General features: G+C 49.0%; 1 non-coding gene and 2 pseudogenes across 1 annotated transcript; all 3 read right to left on the bottom strand.

Annotated features, from left to right (window-relative positions):
• Positions 1-831: 831 nt before the first annotated feature.
• trnaf-gaa (transfer RNA phenylalanine (anticodon GAA)) lies at positions 832-904 on the bottom strand. The gene has a single exon. It is a non-coding gene; the product is annotated as a tRNA-Phe (tRNA).
• Positions 905-2,523: 1,619 nt separating this feature from the next.
• Positions 2,524-2,687, bottom strand: LOC135244282 (small nucleolar RNA U3; annotated as a pseudogene).
• Positions 2,688-5,443: 2,756 nt separating this feature from the next.
• On the bottom strand, positions 5,444-5,620 carry LOC135244279 (small nucleolar RNA U3; annotated as a pseudogene).
• Positions 5,621-13,826: the final 8,206 nt, after the last annotated feature.

Raw genomic sequence — 13,826 nt, 5'->3', positions numbered from 1 at the left:
AGTCAAAATGACAGCTTATTTTCTTCTCCGTCATCAAAGTCGATGTTTCTCACTGTTAATATAATGTCAGTGTTCACAGTGAGAAACTTTTATTTCCCACTGTAGCATCTGAAATCAAATTTGGTGGCAATAGACCCATCTTCTGGACAGTCAGGTTCTCCGCAATCTCCGCTTTCTAAAGTTTGGATAGTGTCCGATTCGGTGGGATGGTCTTTCAATCTCTGTGGGCGTGAGCACGATCGCGTCAGGCAGAACTGTGAGAAGACTTCCGCGGTCGGACAAACCGATGTATCCTTTGCCGGGAGGTGACGAGAAGGAGTCTGAAGCCGTTTCCCTAGTCTCATCCGATATTGGGACATTGGAAATAGGAAGGACACAATGATCGGTCTCTGGGGCACAAAAAAGAGGTGGTAGTGGAGGAAAGAAGTATACCATTTTTGAGTATTGGGACGGACCCCAAGTGAGAAGGGAAACCAGTTTATCTCGGGCCGTTTTCTCATCTGCAATTCAATCACGCCTCAGCAAAAAGTCAATAGAGCCTTCTACAGTCAGTTCTCTCATTGTCCCTCCCCAGTAAGTAATCTGCAACAATGAAGTACAAATGATGATTGACAGCGATGTTCCCACACTGCCGCACATGGCTTTTCATGCAGGTCCACATCTCAGGAACTTGGTCGCACGAAGGCCCGACAATCCTAAATGTTTAAACTGTACAAATCTTAAAACTTGATTTCACTCTGTGAAATCGGTAGCTTAAGCAGGAGGGTGAGCAGTCGGTAAACTCAAGCAGAGGGCTCAGCTCTACTCATCAAAAGATTATACACCTCCCATTGCCAAAACCCAGGATCGAACCAGGGACCTTTAGATCTTCAGTCTAACGCTCTCCCAGCTGAGCTATTTCGGCCACACAGTTTACAGCATTCCTCGGATTTGCCGGGGCTGGGCCTGGTAGTATGGACAGAAATCTTCCGCCAGGGCTCCGGTGGGAGCAGAAGCAGCACAAGTTCTGCACAAAGCATGCTAAAGTATGTCCGACTTGAGTAAAATTGCAACAGTTTCTTTAAAAAATACTTTAATGCGTTTACCCTCTCAACAATTCTTGCACAAATAAAAGACATTGCAATTTCAAAAATACTGCCCGTCTGCTGTGTCATTTTCGATATGGAACGAACAGAGCCACTGTCCTTGCTCCGCATGGCTTTGTCTGTTTTGAGAGCACCATAACCAAAATGCTTGCCTGCTATGCAATACTTCTCCCTGGTATGCCTCTTCTAGTGTTAAGTTGTTTTGTTACCCAATTTAGCAAGCTGGCTATCATCACATATTAATGGCAGATATAGTCAGCTAATTAACCTTGCTGACAGAATAATTTTTGCTGCATTGTACCAAAAACAACTGCGTGTACAAATAGGTTAAATGATTTTTAGCTGATAAGCATGCTTCCATTTTTTGCCTAACATGAGCGTTTTGGGGTCATATAAATGTGCGACATTGGTTAGAAATGTTGCTATTAGTTATCTTAAAACTATCACTCCTCAACTGTATTGTGCTGGTGGCATTAATATCTTTGCTAAGGATAATATTCAGTGAAACATCTGGCTGCTTTTAAAGATGAACTGCAATGTTGACACAGCAACGCTACATGTTCCATGTGTGAAAGGGGCTCATGATTGACAACGACGTTCCCACACTGCCACAGGCTGCTCTCAGTGCATAGAACTGCAGACATGCAGCACACCTTTTTATAGTGTCAAGCGTAAATGTTTTTTTTCACCTTTCTGAGCAAAATTTTTTTAAAGCTTAATCATAACAATAAAAAAGTTTTCAGTTGTGCAGGGTCAGAATAAATGACAGGTTAGAACATGAACTTAAATCGATATCTGATGGGGGTATCAGAGTCTGGCTCCATTTTAACGGTGACAGTGTTAGTAGCCCGTTATGTTATGTAGGGGGCTTTGGTTTGAGGGGGGGGCAGTGTTACTAGTGACTAGGGACTCCTGTGTAGTGCATTGTGAGGAAGGTTGTGCATCAGTCTGAGATTGTTCTTTGAGGTCTGCTCTTGGGATTGGAGTGGGGGGATGGGGGGGAATAGAGTACGATGGTGGTGGTGGGGGCGCGGTGTCCCTAGCTCTGTTGGCATATGAGAGGGGGCAGTCTCGGTACAGATGTCCCCTCGCTCCGCACAGATTACAGGGCTTGGGGTCACGGCATGCCCTGGTCTCGTGTTCACCTCCACAAGTTCTACACTTAACCACTGTGCAGGCTGCAGCTAAGTGACTTAGCTCGCTGCAGTTCCTGCACAGCTTGGGCATGCCATGATAGAAGACCACTCCCCTATTTCTCCCCAGCGTGACTGTGCTGGGGATATGACTTACTCCCCCCACTGCAGAGGAATCAGTTTTCTATTGAACTAACCATCTCCGAGCCCCAGTCCACACACCATCCTCATACTGTAGTTCCCCACCAGACCTTCAAAAGAGAGGAATAGATGAGAGACAATCCACCAGAATATGAGGCGAAAGATTTGTGCTGAATGAAGAGAAACCCCAGCACATGCCAAGAAAAGCAAAGTAGCAATAATCATGCCTCGGATGCACCTCATAGGCAACAACACTGCCACTGTGCAAAGTTTCTTCTATAGTTTCTCAGTTACAAACTATAGAAATTGTTCCTGAAAGTATAGTCTTAACATCTACCTGCTACACATTGAGATCCAAGTAAACTAGAAACTGATTTCATACATGATTGCCCTGCACGATGCTCTTTGTGTTCACCACAAGATTTTTGTTCATGTTTTAGACATTTTTTTGGCCTAAAGCTGACACTTATTAGCTTTTAACATTGTAGGTTACTACACACAACATTACACTGTAAATAAATATTTTATAAGTAGCATTATCTAGCCTATATATATATATATATATATAAGTTTTAAGAAACTTAAGTAATGATGAAAATCATTGATGAAATTAAATTTATGCTTGCATAATCCATAATGCTTATATCCATTATTCCGTTGATCAATTACTTGTACATGTTCCGGGTTGCAAGTAATTTCCACAATCAGCATGTCATTGCAGTGCGTACGTTGAGTCCAAATGATATAAACCATGTACCTGTTGTAGTCTGTATTTCCCGGTCACTTGTCTCCCCAGTACTGTCTCTGTGTCTGTGTTCCCTGAGCTGCTTCACTCCCCTGTACTTGTGTGATTTCACTATTCGGGTGGTTCCGGGTTTTCGTGGTTTCCCCCCTTCTTTCCAGTCTCGCTTTACTTTCTTCCTGCTTATTTCTAGTTTTACAAATTTCTACTAATCCCTACTAACTTATAGATTGTAAAGTACTAACCTCACTAATATACTAACATGTGAATATTACTAATGGACTAACACACACTAGTTTTGGGTTTTTGATAGTTTAGATCACTATACTAATACATTAACCAGTCTCCCCTTTTCCATGCTGCGCTGTAGCTCCACCCCTTTTCTTTCTAGCCTGCTCTAACGCTGAGTTCTGCAATTGCCTGCACCTGTCTCTTGCTCTGACTGCACCTCTCTCTCTGCACGTGTTTTACCTGCTTCACCCAGGCCGTCTATTATCATTGTTGTCTATGTGATTTCAGTCCGCGTTTTGTCGGTCCCCTGTCATTTAATTAGTTATCCTAATGTTCTTCACCTGGATGTTGTTTGTTACTCCGCCCTCACTCACTTAACCCCTCCTTGATTGTTACCTTCCCCAGTGTATAAATGTCAGTCTTTTCCACCAGCTCACGGTCAGAACGTTGATCGAATTCATTGTGCCGATTGTTAGTAAGCCTTTGTCTATTGAGATTCCTGCGACACCCCTTTGCCCGACTTCGAGTTTGCCTGCCCCTTTTGGTTTTGTTTGCTTGTGGTTTGACCTTCGCTTTGCCTTGACTTCTCTTTTGCCTGTCCCTTTGTACCTTCGCCATTCTGATCTCCTGGTTTTTGATTTTTTGCCTGTCTTTTCACTATTCTTTTGGAAACTCGATTCGGCACCGTCCTCTCTCTGACTACCTGGCTCCGAACCTCGGACTGATTAAAGACAACGTTTTTTGGGTTTCCCTGGTCTGCGTGTGGGTCCTTACACAGAACATCACAGTACCTGATCATTGAATATATTCAGCCAAACGTCACCAGTATTAACTGTAGCCACTGATGTGTGGATACAGGTGTTTTTGAACAAATACAACCGACAATTATAGGTTTCATATGCTATTCCAATGCCAAAAGAGAGGCAAGAGTGAATACAATTTGTATGTAAGACCAGGAAAAGTTCATTTTGCAACAGTAGTAGTAGTAATTTATTTTGGACCTTATTAACAATTTTCCAACAGTACATTTAGAAGAAAGTGTAGAAAGTGTGTCTTGTTTATAATAAATTTAAGAAATGTAAAAAACAGACACGTAATTTTTCAATCTACGCTTTCGTTGTGCATATCAACTCGTGGCTACGGCTTTATACCTCCAAACACCGCTCAGGAGCATGCGCACAATGGCGGGGAAAACAAGCAATGAACTTTGCGACTATAGACATTACGACTAGCGGGTGACTCTGCGTATCAACTGAATTGTACGGACTTGTAATTGCATGTGTCAGGATGCGTGGGGGGGGTTGGACCCAAACGCAGAGGTCAAAAACACAAAACTCCAAATGAAGGGAAACAAAGACTTTACTAAATCAACAGGGAACAAACAAAAGGCCACGAGGGGCAAAACCACAAACACAAAAAGATACTTAAGAACCTAAAAAAAACCAAAACAGAACACAGGCAGGGCGGAACACTGGCAGGACAGAAAACACACAAGGCACAAGCGGAACCGAAGTGGGCAGAATACATACATTCAGGAGAGAACACAAGTGGAAACAAACACAAGGAAACCAGAACATAGACAGGAACGCATGGAGCAGATTTGAGGAGGGGCGCACAGAAGAACCAGACATACCGCAAGAATCCAGCACCTGAGTCAAGGAAGAGGGCAACTTAAATAGAACACACTGACGAGACACAGGAGGGCACCATGAACAATCAGGCCATGGAAGGGGAAGGGAAAACGAGACAGCCAGAAAACAATGATTAGACAATTGGAAACAATCATACAATTAACACAGGGGGAGCAGGACACAAAACAGGAGTGTTTTGGCGGCCCAACAGGGAAAACGCAGACAGGAACGCAGGACCATGACAGCATGCTACCATGCAATCCTTCTTAAACTGAACACGCAGCAAAGCCGGGTTAATACGCACTAGCGACTAAAGCTGAAGGAACGCTGCAATCGATCCAAAACGTCTTGTCTAAGTTTTTCTTAAATCGCCTTTGGCATAAACACTAAATATTGGTTAACTAAAACACATTGCAGAATAGCTGTATTTCCATTATAATATGACATATATTCTACAAATAATCTTCAACCGTTAAAGTAACCACTCAGAACGCATCCCCTTCTTCCGAATTCTTTACAAAATCAGAACGATCATCAAAGATAGAGAGCGTTTAATCAAAAGCAATACTCTCTATCCGTGTCGCGCTCAGAAAGGAATGGATTACCTCATCATTGTGGGTAGCGAGACCAAACACTTTCAAAACGCATTTCTCAGCTATAATGTATCTTTATTGGTTTAGACATTTTACATTTTTTAAAACGTATTCCTTTAAAAAGTCAAAAGGAACAAAAATTACATTCAAACATAGACATTCCCTAGATTACAAAAAAATCTAAACACTCAGAAAAAGGAAACCTAATACAAAACAAGCCTACCTATATTTTAACTAATAATCACAAGACAAAATTATTTTAAGAATATTTACAATAAATACTGTGTTCCTTAAAAAAATAAACAACAATACGTGTGCTCGGGTTGGGGTGAAGAGCGGGTGCCCCTCCTAGGGGGGTGGACTAGCGACATAGCTCAGGAGGTAAGACCGATTGTCTGGCAGTCGGAGGGTTGCCAGTTCAAACCCAGCCCTGGGCATGTCGAAGTGTCCTTGAGCAAGACACCTAACCCCTAACCCCTAACTCCTCTGGCGAATGAGAGGCATCAATTGTAAAGCGCTTTGGATAAAAGTGCTATATAAATGCAGTCCATTTACCATTACCATTTGGACTATATGATGAGTTCTTTCCAGTGGTCCACCCCCCATTTCTCTCTCGCCAGGTCCTTGTTCTTTCGGAAGTCCACCAGCACGCCGTCCTGGAGGAGGTTCTGTATCCTCCTCCTGAGAGTGACCAGGTCCACTGATGTTTTTTGGTAGACCTTGATGTTTCTTGTCTCCCACAGGACCTGCCTGACGGTGTTGATGATCCCCCACTGACCCTGGAGCTCCATTGTCTTTAGTCCCTCTCGGGGACCATAGAGGACTCTCCCAGCCGTCAGGGAGGACCTCGGCAGCAACCTGTTTTGGGGGACAGAGGAAACAACAAGGCCCCAGACCCGCCTAGCCACGGTGCACTCCCAGAACAGGTGGTTAATATGTTCCGAGTCAGTGCAACCGTGGGGGCAGCGCTCAGTGAGGGCTAAGTGCCTGCGGTACATAAAAACTCTTGTGGGGAGACACCTGTGAGCTGTCATCCAGGCAATGTCTTTTTGTTTGTTGGTAAGACACTTGTGTGTCACATTTGCCCAGATGACTTGCCGGTCCCAGGCCGGCCCTGACCTCAGGAGCGTGGCAGTCTCGTTAGATCTTAAATGAGCCATGATGATTTTATAGCTCCACGAGGTCAGGCCAGCCCTGGGCAATCCCGTCCTGAAAGCAAAGTCCTTCAGGGCCTGATAGACATAGGGGGGATCCCAGCTATGCGGTATGGTGAGGTCCAGCACACCCAGGCCCATTGCCCGCAGGAAGGGGGTGGCATAGTACCTGGCAAAGGCACCAGAGGCCTTTCCCAGCTTTCTGGACCAGGGCGGCCAGACCTTGCACCATAAGAATTGTAACTATGTCCGGGACCCCCCGCCCCCCATTCCTCTCCTCTTTGAGGAGGGTGGCTCTACTCAGTTTCTCCATATTGCTCCCCCAAAAGCGAAAGGCCAACCTAGCAATTTGTTTGCTGGTGGACTTGTCTGGGGGAAACACCCTACCCACATAGAGAAGAATAGGCAGGACAATTGCCTTCAGGACAAGGATCTTACCCGCCATGGTCAGGGGCCGCGCACTCCAGCTCCTGCGTACAGGGAAGGAAACGGTTAGAGGCTCACTATAATAGGGAGACAGAAACAGTTCGCTCTTGTCCCTGTTGACCAGGGCGCCAGTGGCCGCACAGAAGTCGTCCAACACCTTGGTGGCACAAGCGATGGAGCGACTATCCGTGGCGACGATGGTAATGTCGTCCATGTACGCCATCACCTTTAGCCGCTCTCCCCTAGCCCCCGGCAGCGGGTAACCCGCCACTCCAGGGCTGGCCCTGATGGCCTGGAGAAACGGTTCTAGGTAGATGACGTACAGGAGAGATGCTAGAGGGCACCCCTGCCTGACGCCAGACCTGATGGCAAACGGGTCAGAGGGCTGCCGGTTGACAACCACTCTGCCCGTTATGTCAGTCAGGCAGATCTTCGTCCAACGCCGGAGGGGGCCAGGGATGTTCATTCTCTCCAGCACTCTCTCCAGGCACACATGACTCACCCGGTCAAATGTCTTCTCCTGGTCGAGACTCAGAAGGCACAAGGGGGACCGCCGCTCCCCGGAGTGGATGATTAAATCCCTCACGAGGAGCAGGTTGTCATTAATGGACCTCCCCTGCACGCTGCAGGTCTGGTCCGGTCCGATCACCGATGTAATCAGGCCTTGGAACCTCCTCATCAGCGCCTTCGCCATGATCTTATAGTCGACTGAGAGGAGGTTGATCGGTCGCCAGTTACAGAGGTCCTTCAGGTCCCCCTTCTTTGGGACAAGAGCTACTAAGCTCTGTCTCAGTGAGGCCCCCAACCGCCCCTCCCTGTACGCCGCTCTGAAAACTTCAGCTACGTCCTCCTTCAGGAGATCCCAGTAAGTTTGGTAGAACTCGGCTGGGATTCCGTCAGGACCCGGAGCTTTGTGTTGCTTGAGGGAGAGCACGGCCCGGGTGAGCTCCTCGGTGCTCAACTCCGACTCCATCTGCTCGTCGGAGGGCCTCTCACTATAAAGGTTCGTGAACTCTCAATCACGGTTGATGGCACTACAGTGACTGCCTCTCACTCTGCAAAGAGCCTGGGGGTGGTCCTGGATGACCAGCTGGACCTCAAGGAGCACATCAAGGCAACATCACGGTCCTGCAGATTCCTCCTATACAACATCAGGAGGATTCGACCATACCTGACGACGCACTCCACCCAGCTGCTCGTCCAGGCTACGGTGACCTCTCGCCTTGATTACTGCAACTCTCTCCTTGCAAACCTGCCAGCTTGTGCCATACAGCCACTACAGATGATTCAGAATGCCGCTGCCCGACTCATCTACAACCTCCCCAAATTCTCCCATGTCACTCCTCTGCTGCGATCACTTCACTGGCTACCGGTGCCAGGATCCGATTCAAAGCCCTGACCCTTGCCTACACTGCCGCCAACAGGACAGCCCCCATCTACTTGCAGGACATGACTCAATTCTATGTGCCTGCTCGACCACTCCGCTCTGCGGCAGCAGGGCGTCTTGCAACCCCTCCCACCCGCCCAAAGGGATCACAGAGCTTCTCCACCCTAGCTCCCCAGTGGTGGAACGAACTCCCCGTCCCTCTCCGAACCTCCCCCTCACTATCCATCTTCCGCCGTGGCCTGAAGACTCATCTCTTCAGACTATACCTAGAATAATCACCACCATGCTGTATATAATAAAAAAAATAATAAAATTTTTTTTAAAAAAAACCCTTTTCCTATCACTTGTTACATGTTGCCCCTTCCCTGCACTTCTTGGTAAATTGTATTCGTCCTAATACTGTAGCTTATTCTTCTGCCTAGTTTGGCTTTGCAGATGTCAGACCAGGATAGTGTTTTTTGTTCTCGGCTAGAAATAGCTTTACAAAATAAGTAATTGTACCTTACTGAACCCGTGTTCAGCAGTTGTCTACGATCATGAAAATGCACTTTTTGTACGTCGCTTTGGATAAAAGCGTCTGCTAAATGAATGTAATGTAATGTAATAAAGGCCCCCGTAGAACTCCCCGGCCACCTCCCGGACCTCCGCCTCTTCAGACACCACCACACCTCTGTTGTTGTAGAGAGACAAGATGTTATTAGTCTTAGACCGCGCCCTGCGGAAGAAAAACCGTGTGCACTTCTCATCCTCCTCGAGGCCCTGGAGCTTGGAGCGGCAAGTAAATTTTTTCCGCTCTTCCCGGTAGAGGGTGGTGAGGCTCTGCCGAGTCCGTGCGATTTCACTGCTAACATCCAGGCCTCGGGACTGGAGGAGGCTCAGTCTCTGGAGGGCAGCATTGTGATATACAAAAACTGCCCTCCTTTCCTTCGCCTTCCTCCGCCCGACTGCCCGGAAGTAGCCTCGCACTCGCTCCTTCACCATCTCCCACTACTCCACCGGGGAGTCAAAGAGGTGTTTTAGACTCACCCACTCCAGGTAACGTCTCGAGAAGGAGAGTCGCACCTGGGGGTCTTGGAGATGGCTGGTGTTCATTCGCCAGAGCCCCTTACCCACGGTTATAGGTTCCTTCCAAGCCAGGGACACGGTCACCATGTGGTGGTCCGAGAAGTGCACCGCCTGGATGGTATAAGCGGGCACCCCAAGGCCTGGGGAGAGCAGAAACAAAACCAGAGGAACTCACCCACGTGTGTTGAGGGGGAGAGGCGCCCCCGGCGTCGCGGAGGGAGAAATCCTTTATGAGGGACCGCAGCAGGTCGCTGGAACGGTCCCGTCTGGGTCTGCTGCGGTCCTCATCCATTAACGCACAGTTGAAATCCCCCCCCACGACAACCGGCATTGTGTAATGTAGAAGTGGTGATAATTTTGTGAAGAGGGAGACCCTCTCGGCCACACTGGTGGGGCCGTACACGTTGATAACCCTGAGTGGGGAACCCCCGACCTCGAAATCGGTGACGAGGATTCGCCCACTCTCTACGATGTTGCTTGATGTTATATGTACATAGGGATTTTTCACCAACGTGCTGACCCCATCAGCTCTGGCGATGTTAGAGCCAGACCAGAGAGAGTCTCCCATTCTCCATTCCTCCCCCAGAACGCCATCCAACTCCCGGAACGGAATGCCACATTCCTGGAGCAGGATGACGTCTGAGGGGACCTGAGACAGAATGGAGAATACTGTGTGTCTCTGATGCTTCGTGTGTTTAGTGATGAAATTGTTAGTGAATGTGCCATGAGTTTTATTGTTGTGTATGATTTATGAACCGATGTTGCTGTTTGCGATGTCCTTGCAGATTTTGTTGAGTTTTTGATTGACGATGTCCTGGTTATTGAGGCGCCTACTCACCCCCGGACCATGTGCACTCACAGGCCTCCCCTCCTGACTGCCTGGGAGGTTCCGTCCTGGAGAGGTGGGGGCAGGTGTTCTTGCCCCAGGCTTCCCCCCAGTCCCTGGAGGGCCCTGAGAGAAGGATGATGCTCCAGATCCTTTAACAGGGTCTGGACCGGAGGCTGGCTGGTCCCTAGTGATTCTAGGGTGGGCAGTGATGGTAGTTTGTAGGATTTCATTGTGATATATGGGCGGTGGTGTAGGTGGTTTTGTAGGGCGGGGAGGGGGCTCAGGCCTGGCTGTAAGTTGTGTTCTATGTTCCGGTTTGGAATGTAGCTGTGTCGATTGTTTTGTAGGTTGTGTTGTCTGGTGAACTATTGCTGGGTTGGGAGGTTGACTGGGAGGTTGTTGTTTTGCTGTGGTTGGGGATCTGATGCGTTTGCCCTTTCTTTTTTTGATTTTTTGCCAGGGTGTAATAGAATCGGATTCTGATGTTGAGGAGTCTGACTCCAACACCACAATGGGGGTGTCGGAGTCAGGCTCCTCCTTGACCGTGACGGGTTTGGTGGGACCTAGTTCGGCAGGGGGCGCTGTGGAGTTGGGGGTTCCAGGGGTGGTGATACCGCGGGTAGGGTCTTGTGCTGTGATCTGTGCATGTGGGGGTGGGCTTCCAGGCTGGGAGGGAATAGGAGTGGGTGGTCTGGTGCGTGGCATGGGGGTGGGCAGGGGAGGCGGTGGGGCCGAAGGGGAGGCAGCAGATAGTGGAGGGGGCGCAGTGCTCCTAGCCCTGTTCGCGTACGAGAGGGGGCAGTCTCTAAAGAGATGCCCTCTCGCTCTGCAGAGATTGCAGGGCTTTGGATCACGGCATGCCCTGGTCTCGTGCTCGCCGCCACACGTCTTGCACTTGACCACTGTGCAGGCTGCGGCTAAGTGACCTAACTCGCGGCAGTTCCTGCACAGCTTGGGCATGCCGTAGTAGAACACCACACCCCTATGTCTCCCCAGCGTGATGGAGCTGGGGATGTGGCATACCCCCCCTGGTGCAGAGGGGTCGGGTTTGAGTTGGACCAGCCATTTCCTGGCTCCGGTCCAGACTCCGTCCTCATCAAGGACTCTCCGGGCTTCGGATTTAACAAGACCATACCTGCCCAACCACGTACTCACGTCGTGGTCCTGCACAACCTCATTATAGAACTGTACAGTGACCACCTTGTTTTCCGTGTCGGACAGGGGCTCTACATCGAAATTACTGAGGGGGACCTTACCCTTCCCCTCTCTATAGAGGTTCCAGAACCTCTCCAGGATATTTGCAGTCCTAAAACTTATCTCAAAGATATCTGCATTACCCGGAACCTTCACCAGGCAGTTCAGGTCGCCAGGCACAAAGCCCATAGCTCGCTGGAGCACTGCCCGGCTAAATTCTAGGCAGGTCAAACCTGTCACTCTCCTGTTGCTGTTTGGGGCAGCGGCATTGCTTGCCCCCCCAGTAGCTGCTAGCTCAGCGGCGCCCCTTACGGCTGCGCCCTTCGCCCTCTTGTGCCACCTGGGGGGGGCACTAGCACCGCTGCCCCCTTCTCCGCTGTTCTGGAAGGTCATCCGGACGGCGTTGTGGCGTCGGACTCCTGGCTGCACTCCCGAAGCCATCCTCCCTCTCCCTCAGGCCGGACCTAAGCAGGTAAAGGGAAGAAGCACAGGTACAGCGCTAAGCGGTTGCTGGTCCGTCCCAGGGGGACCAAACGTTGCCGCACCAAGGGAGCTGGTCGGAGATCAGCTCCGCAAGGCGCAGTGGGACCTCCCTTCCGGCAGATGGCGCCAGGCGTTGATCCAAGTAGCTGGTCTCACTGGATCCGGGCACCGCCACCGTCGTTGGGGGGAGGTCCTCGGGTCCCCCTGTCTGCCTGCTCCTCGGCCTCGTCCTCCGGGTCCACCTGATGGTCCTGCTGCGGTCTGGAGAGCAAGAGAGGAGAGCCAGGAAGCGAGGGCGAGGGCGAAGACGAAGACTCGGCAAAGCTGGGATGGCCTGGAGAGCAAGCCGCTACGGGCCTTATCTCCGGGCAGCGCTGAACTCCCCTCTGGACTGCGTTCCGCAGCAGTGGTGTAGGTCCCCAGATGGCAGGAGTCTTCTGGCAGGGGGGCTCCTGAGAGCAGGTCTTTCATCTGTGAGTGGGGGGTTCGGCAGGTCGTGGTCAAGCCAGTGGTACCTGCTTCTCCCCAAACTCTGTCGGGTCCGGCCTGGTCCGCTGGTCAAACACAGCGGTGGTCAAGCCACTGGTACCTGCTGCCCCCCAAACGCTGTCGGGTCCGGCCTGGTCCACTGGTCAAACACAGCGGACCAGGCGCTTTTCCACCAGACCTTCAGAGGAGAGGGAGACAAGAAAAGAGAGACACCTGCTCCAATCACACCCCACGTCTCAAACCTGGTAAGCGTGAGACGAAAGATTTGTGCCTGGTGAAAAGAAACCCGAGAAACCCGGGCCCCCTCTAGAGCCGTTTGTCCATTTTGGGCTACTGTAGAAACATGGCGGTGCAACATGGCGGCCTCTGTGGAAGAGGACCCGCTCCCCAGTGTTGGGGAGTAGTGAACTACATGTAATTAAACTAGTAGTTTAACTACATTTTGCAGTAGCTTGCTGGTAGTTCAACTACATTCATATTTGCATAGTGATTCAAGTAGTTAAATTACTTTCTTGCCATTTTTTGTGTAGTTAACTACTGAAACTACAAACATTTTTGAGTCATATAAGGAAAGAAATTATTTTAAAATTTTATTTTACCTTTGCTTCTCTACTGTAATTGAACTGCCTATGGCCAGCCCCACCCCCTTTTTTTTCATCCTGACCGCTGTGAAAGCATGCCCAGACAATGCATTCATTAGGCAGCCACCACCACATACTTGACCTTTGTGTAGTGCATGTACAAAAGGGTTCACCATGGCCATACTTGAGCAAATACATGACACTGACTAGCTCCAAAACGTAAGTTTTTACTTGTGAGCTATGCAAGCCAAGAGTATATACACTCTCTACTGCAAAGATGTTAAAAACAAATCTAAGAACACATATAAAGGTGAATGTATTAACATTGACTTTGCTAGCCAATTTAGCAGTTTAGATAAGTTAGCCACATTGTAATGTTACATACAGGCAAGTGATTTAATTCAGTGAACGTTAACGTTAGTCTAATTAAATGAAGTCTGTAGCATTAATTAGTCTGACAACAATTATGTTCTATCGAAAACGAACATGTCGCTAACCAGCTAACATCAGGTTTGCTGACATAAAGCAAACATTAGCTGACCTAGTCATACTGTTCTCATGATTTATTTTGCCGCCCATACAATATGGCGCAATGCACTTAATCACCTACTATTTGATTACAATCACCTGTGTTTGCTGACTAAGGTGTCTGCAATCAATCC

This window comes from Anguilla rostrata, chromosome 17 (genome assembly GCF_018555375.3).
Source record: "Anguilla rostrata isolate EN2019 chromosome 17, ASM1855537v3, whole genome shotgun sequence".
Lineage (NCBI taxonomy): Eukaryota > Metazoa > Chordata > Actinopteri > Anguilliformes > Anguillidae > Anguilla > Anguilla rostrata.
Note: the sequence above shows the minus strand (reverse complement) of the source record. Positions and strands in the feature narration are given on the sequence as shown.